General features: G+C 38.4%; 1 protein-coding gene across 9 annotated transcripts in view; it reads left to right on the top strand.

The window, feature by feature from the left end:
* UCHL5 (ubiquitin C-terminal hydrolase L5) overlaps positions 1-6,805 on the top strand; it is an 81,168-nt gene that overhangs the window by 38,930 nt on the left and 35,433 nt on the right. The window lies entirely within an intron of this gene.

Here is a 6,805-nt window from a genome sequence, read left to right as displayed (position 1 = left end):
CTAAACTGGAGGCCACATGCTTTCCTCAGGTTTTTTTCTGGCCGTGTTCCTTGTCTTACATCCTAAATAGCATATTTGACTTTTTGTCCTTTCTCGTCCTTGTACCCATCCTTTTCTTCGGGCAGGAACTTCATTGCTACATTTCCTCAAGTATTAATTCTAGCTATTATGTTAAAACTTGTACTCGGGATAAAAACTAAACGTTGGTACAGATACTGTCTATTGTACATAGCTGAATATTTGGAATATAATTTATCAAGCATATATTGTTTACCTACTGTATCTCAGGCACGCTGGTTGGGCTTGGGAATTTTCAATGTGAATAAACCATGACTGCTCTTCTAAAGATATGACACTCAAATTAATATGGTGTATTAATTGCCATGTTAGAGCGCATACAAAATGTTATGGGAACACACGTTATGGAAGAACACAGGCAAAGAAAAAGTGTAGTAATGTTAAAGTATACGCCATAGGAAATAGCAAAGTGACAGAAAACACATAATGTAACAGACAAGAGGACTATTTGAATCTGAAGCTGAAAAGTAAACTGAGGCCAGATTGTGTGCTGAGTTGTATAGTTTGTCACTGGGGACGTAACTGCCAAAGATACTGAATGCTGAAATGACGTATATATAATTAAAAGGGTTTGCTATGTGTAGTGTGCAGCGTGGAGTGGTATGAAGGGAAAGAAGCTAGAAGTCCCTTAAAATGGTTGGAGCTAGGTGATTAGCTTGACATAAAGTAATGGGTAAAGCGGAGGAGGTTGTTGCAGGAATTTTGCTCTATTTAAATCAACAGGACTGCTGACTGGATGTAGGGAAAGTGTGAAAATGACTCCATGGTTTCTAGCTTGAGTGGCTGGTGAAGCTTGATGAACAAGCTTGACGGACAAGAAAATGAATTCGTTTTTGGATATTGAGTTTGAGATGTCTACAGGTTTAGCCATAATATTTACTTTCAAAACCTTAACTATTATGACATAACTGAAGTTAACTTTAAGAAATATTATACTAGGCAAGTTTGTTTTTAAATTACTCCACTCCATTAACAGCTATATGTATAGAAAACTTATAATTGAAAATGATTAAAAGTCATGCGTAAGAGAGTGATATGTAAATGTATCTTCTGCACTGGCACATATAAAAAGCGAAGCAATTGCTATTAATAGATTGGTTACATTAGCAGAAAAACTGCAAAAAGTTAAATGATGGAAGTTGTATCTCATCATGAGATACTTCAAAGAGAAAATAAGTTTATTCCAAGCATTTCCATTTTTTTTTCTTATCCAATTCATGGATTTAAAAAGCTTTTTGAAGTTCATTCTTTAAAAAGTGGACAATCTTACTGTGTTATGAATGCTATTGTCAATTTATTTTGAAAGTTTCTTCACTGGAGGGGAAAATATTTGTGGTGTCAGTGAATATATAAATACAAATTTTAGTGGAATATAATGTCATGGTAAAACAAGACTCTTTTTTTGTTTTTTAAAGATTTATTTATTTGAGAAAAAGAGTGAATGCGTGTGTGCGAGTGTGAGGAGGGGCAGAGGGAGAGAGAGACTCCTCAAGCCGACTCCTCTGTCTCAAGCCAACTCCCGGATGAGCACAGAACCCAATGCAGATGCGGAGCTCAATCTCATGACCATGAGATCATGACCTGAGCTGAAACCAAGAGTGGGCCACTTAACCGGCTGAGCCACCCAGTCGCCCCAAAAAACAAAGTTCTTATTAAGAAACTGATGGAGCAGAACTTAAACTTTTAATTGGTGTGGTACATACATAATTCGTAAATGCACCAAAACAAACTATGATGATCTACTGATTAAAAACAGAAGCTGTAAACTTCTGTTTCCAGCCAAAATGGAATAACAGGGACTGCATTTACTTTTCCTACAAGTCAATGACCCCAACTTTTCATTTCAAGAAACTAGAAAAAGAAGAGCAAATGAAACCTGAAGTAAGCAGATGAAAGGAATAATACAGATCAGAGTTGAAATTAGTGAAACAAAAAAGAAAAATAGTGGAGAAAATCAATGAAACTAAAAGCTAGTTTCTCAAAGATTAATAAAATGGATAAACCTCTAGTCAGCCTGATCAGAAAAAAGAGAGGGGCGCCTGGCTGGCTCAGTTGGTAGAACATATGACTCTTGATCTCGGGGTTGTAAGTTTGAGCCCCATGTTGGGTGTAGAGATTGCTTAAAAATAAAATCTTAGGGCGCCTGGGTGGCTCAGTTGGTTAAGTGACTGCCTTCGGCTCAGGTCATGATCCTGGAGTCCCCGGATCGAGTCCCACATCGGGCTCCTTGCTCAGCAGGGGGTCTGCTTCTCCCTCTGACCCTCCCCCCTCTCATGTGCTATCTCTCTCTCATTCTCTCTGTCTCAAATAAATAAATAAAATCTTAAGAAAAAAAAAAAAGTAGAGGACACACAAATGACCAATATTAGGAGTAAGAGGATATCACTATAGATTTTATAGATTACAAAAGATAAGGGAGTATTCTAAACATCATTAGGACAATAATTTGACAACTTGGGTGAAATGTATAAATTTCTTTAAAGACAAAAATTACCAAAACTCAAACAAGAATAGATAACCAGTATAGCCTTATATTTATTAAATAAATTAAAATTATAATTTAAAATCTCACAATGAAAACTCTAGCCAAAATTGCTTCACTGGTAAATTATTTCAAATATTTAAGGATTAAGTAATACCAATTCTATACAAACTTCCCCCCAAAAATGGAGAAGGAATATTTCCCATCTCATTCTCTGAGGGCCATCATTATCCTAACACCCAATCCAGACAAAGACATTACAAGAAAAGTAAACTGCAGACCTAACTCCATCATCAACATATATATAAAAATTCTAAACAAAATTTTAGCAAATCAAATCTAATAGTATATTAAATGGACAATATATCATGACTGAGTGGGATTTATCCTGGGAATTCGATGTTGGTTTAACATTGGAGATTCATTGTGATTTACCATATTAACAAACTAATAAAAACTATATGATTATCTCAATAGACACAAAAAGCATTTGATAAAATCCAACATCTGTTAAGAAATATGTACTATTATATTTTATCCTGTTTGCCAGCTAGTGAGTTAGCCTGCCACTGTTTTATAAAGGATTGTATTATTGATATATTGATAAAGAGGTAAAGAATTGTATTACTGTTGGCACAGTAAGCAGCAGGAGATTCACGTTTGCGTTGGTTCCTTTGTCCTACAGGTCCATGGGAGTGAAGGTGGGTCCAGGTGGATGTTGCACACATGGGTCTATGTCATAGCTAAGGAACCCTGAGCTTAGGGAACTCCCAATTTTATTAAAGAGGTTGCTAACAAACCTGATCTACCTTTAGCTTTAGGAAGATTCTATGGATAGCAAGTAAGTCTTGTCTCTGCACCAGGAGGAGACACTTTGTCTTTTAAGTCTGTTTTATTAAAATAACGTCCTTGAAAAGGTAGTCCAGAACTCTCAGAAGACAAGCAGAAACAGGAGAAACTCATTGAAAGTTGTCTCCCAACAAAATCCATTCTTGTTTTCTATACCAAACATGCCTTTCCCTCAGCTACTCTGATTAATCTGACCTGACCCACAGGGCTGGTACCAAATCTATTTAATTTATCTCTTGTAGTGTTTACATTAGAAAGCAGGTGGCTTTCTCCTTAAATTTTTGTATTGACTTTTCATCTTGGCTTAAGGCATGAACTCAGGTATAGCAGGATATTTTAGTGATTGCACGGACTCCTCCTGGGCTTGCAAGGAAGAAGTCTTGCAGAATTTCATCATCCACAACTCTGGCCCAGGAGTTGAGACAAATCTGAATGACTTTTGGGGCCAACATAGTGTTTCCTTGACAAGAAGGTCAGTTATCACTTCTCTTGAGGTGCATGTTCCCTTGTTTTGAGGAGAGAGGCAAGTTAATGCCTGGCTTTCACACAAGAAGTAAAAGTATACTTATGAGAGTGCACCTGGTACCCCTAGAAACAAGTATTGCTTATAATCGTTGGGGCCCCCAAAATGGAACCCTCTCATTAGGGATACAAATTAACAGCTTTCCAACTTGAGGTTCCCAAATAGTTGAATCTAGTCCTTGTTTTTGGAGTGCTTGCCTGGAATGCCCACAATCCACTTTTTCCTGTTTGGTCACATCACTAACTAACATGGAAGATAAGGAAGATATCTGGGACTATTTTTTTGTAGGAGGTACAGAAGCTGGGGCCATGCTTTTACTTCTGGTAGACTTGGTGAGGTTAGGGGATTGGAAGATAGCATTAAATTTAAATTTAAGGCACTGGCAACAGGGAGGGCCCCACCAGGGTATTTTTCTTGGGGAGAAATGCTCCAGGTATATTTTTAAGATAATTATTTTGAAATTAGTTTTTGAATAGAACTATTTTATGGAGCCATCATAAAATCATACATCATTGTATCATGATGCAAATGTGTTTGTCAATACGTAAATATTTCAAACATTTTAATATTAGCACTTCCTTTCGCTTTGGAGTAGTGTTCCGGTTTGGATGACAGATTCTATGGTCATACTATTTAAGACCCAGTTCAATTATCCAGGAAAGTTTCTCTGATCAGCAAAGGTAGCAGTGGTCTCTCCTACCTCTTAACTTCCAGAAGGCTCTCCAGTGTACCTTTTATATGCAAATTATGTATGCTGCATTGTCTTTGAATTGTATATACTTGTTTCCTACTAGCTGTGAAGCCCTTTCCCTCCCTCGCTCCTTCCTCTAACCCGTGTTGGGCTGGAATTTAGGACCCTGAGGTGAAGAGTAACAGGCTCTACTGACTGAACCAGCCAGGCGCCCCCTAGTTGTGATGTTCATCCGTTCCTTCCTTCATTCATTTTGGCGCCCCCTAGTCGTGATGTTCTTTTATTTATTTATTCATTCATTCATTCATTCATTCATTTATTTATTCGCTCGCTCGCTTGCTTGCCAGAGAGAGAGACAGCGAGAGAGGGAACACAAGCAGGGGGGAGTGGGAGAGGGAGAAGTAGGCTCCCGCTGAGCAGGGAGCCCGATGCGGGGCTCGATCCCAGGACACTGGGATCATGACCCGAGCTAAAGGCAGATGCCCAACGACTGAGCCACCCAGTGCCCCTAGTTGTGATGTTCTTAAGTACTGTGACAATAGTTTATTATTTTCTGTCCTTGCCAGGGCCTAGTACCATGCTTGGCACATAAAAGGTGTTTGTAAAATACCAACATTTTGTTAACTTTTTAAAGCCTCCCCCCACCCTGCCCCCATCTTTTTACTTAATATATGTTAGGGAGTCTGCGTTAGGGGATTCTTTATATTTAGTGTTTAATAATGTATACCTCACAAGAATTGTGTGGATTGGATGAAGCAGGGAGTAGGAATACCCTTGTTTTAACACAAGGAAAGTGAGGCTCAAAAACATTATGTTCTTGCTCAAGGTTAAGAATTTTAAGGCAGTGCTGGGATTGGAACCCAGGTCTCTTGAATCAACTGCTTCTTTCTCTTTCCTATACCATGCATTATTTGAAATTGAGTGTACATAAGGGGATTATTAGATATTGAGTGTATATAAGGAGATAGATACTAAGAGTTGAATACTATGTTTTCTTTACACAAAGAGATGTGTGTGTGTTTAGCATAAGGTTGTTTAAACAGGTGTGACTACTTGAAATTCACCCTATGCAGAAGATTTTGGGACATGTTTATTCAATGGATTTTTGTTGTTGTTTTAGTATGATATGTGCAATGTTTTAATGTTTGGCCTCTTTACAGTTGATTTCCAATAGCAGTAACCAGTGTTAACAGTCGCATTAGTGGACACCTGGTTGGCTCAGTCGATTAAGCTTCTGTCTTCGGCTCAGGTCATGATCCCAGGGTCCTAGGATCGAGTCCCTCATTGGGCTCCTTGCTCATCATGGAGCCTGTTTCTCCCTCTGCCTGCCACTCCCCCTGCTTGTGCATGTTCTCTCTCTGACAAATTAAAAAAAAAAAGAATAGTTTTTGGGACGCCTGGGTGGCTCAGTGGGTTAATCGTCTGCCCTTGCCCAGGTCATAATCCCAGAGTCCTGGGATCAAGTCCCACATTGGGCTCCTTGCTCAGCAAATAGCCTGCTTCTCCCTCTTCCTTGTGCTCCCCCTGCTTGTGCGCGCGCTCTCTCTTTCTGCCTAGCAAATAAATAAATAAAATCTTTAAAAAAGACCCCAAAAAACAATTGCATTAGTGTCCTTTCATGCCCTTTCAACACTCATATAAATATAGGTTCACACTTACAAGGCTTTTTCCTCCAGCTTCTATATGTGAATGTCTAGCAACATGTTTTCTACTACAGACAACCTAGTAACTCTCCCTTGTACATATATCTTTAATACAAGAGTAGGTACTTAATAGGTATTTGCTGAACAGAGCAAATTGAGTCCTGGGATGGTATGAATGCCCAAAGTCATGTAGTTGGTTGACCCACCTTTTTTTTTCCTCCCCAGGTCAAAGGCTTCTCTAGCTTTTACTTGAAAATAATCTGGAATATTAAAAAGTGTCCAGACTTTGGAACCAGATGTGGGTTTTAATTAATTTTTTGGCATATACTGGCTGTAGTGAATTTAGGCAAGCCACTTAACATCCCTAAACTACTTTTGTATAATACTTGCCTTGCAGTGATTAGGGAAATGCATTTAAAGCACTTTACAGATAAAAGGCTTGGTAAATATGGCTGGTTTTTGTATTGTGATAATATTAATTAACAGTTAGTAAACCCTTATAGGGTGCCAGGCACTGTATTAAATGTATCTCATGCATA

This window comes from Mirounga leonina, unplaced genomic scaffold, assembly GCF_011800145.1.
Source record: "Mirounga leonina isolate KUSES-001 unplaced genomic scaffold, KU_Mleo_1.0 Mir_154, whole genome shotgun sequence".
NCBI classification, from domain to species: domain Eukaryota; kingdom Metazoa; phylum Chordata; class Mammalia; order Carnivora; family Phocidae; genus Mirounga; species Mirounga leonina.
The sequence above is the reverse complement of the archived record's forward strand: the minus strand, read 5'-3'. Positions and strand labels throughout refer to the sequence as shown.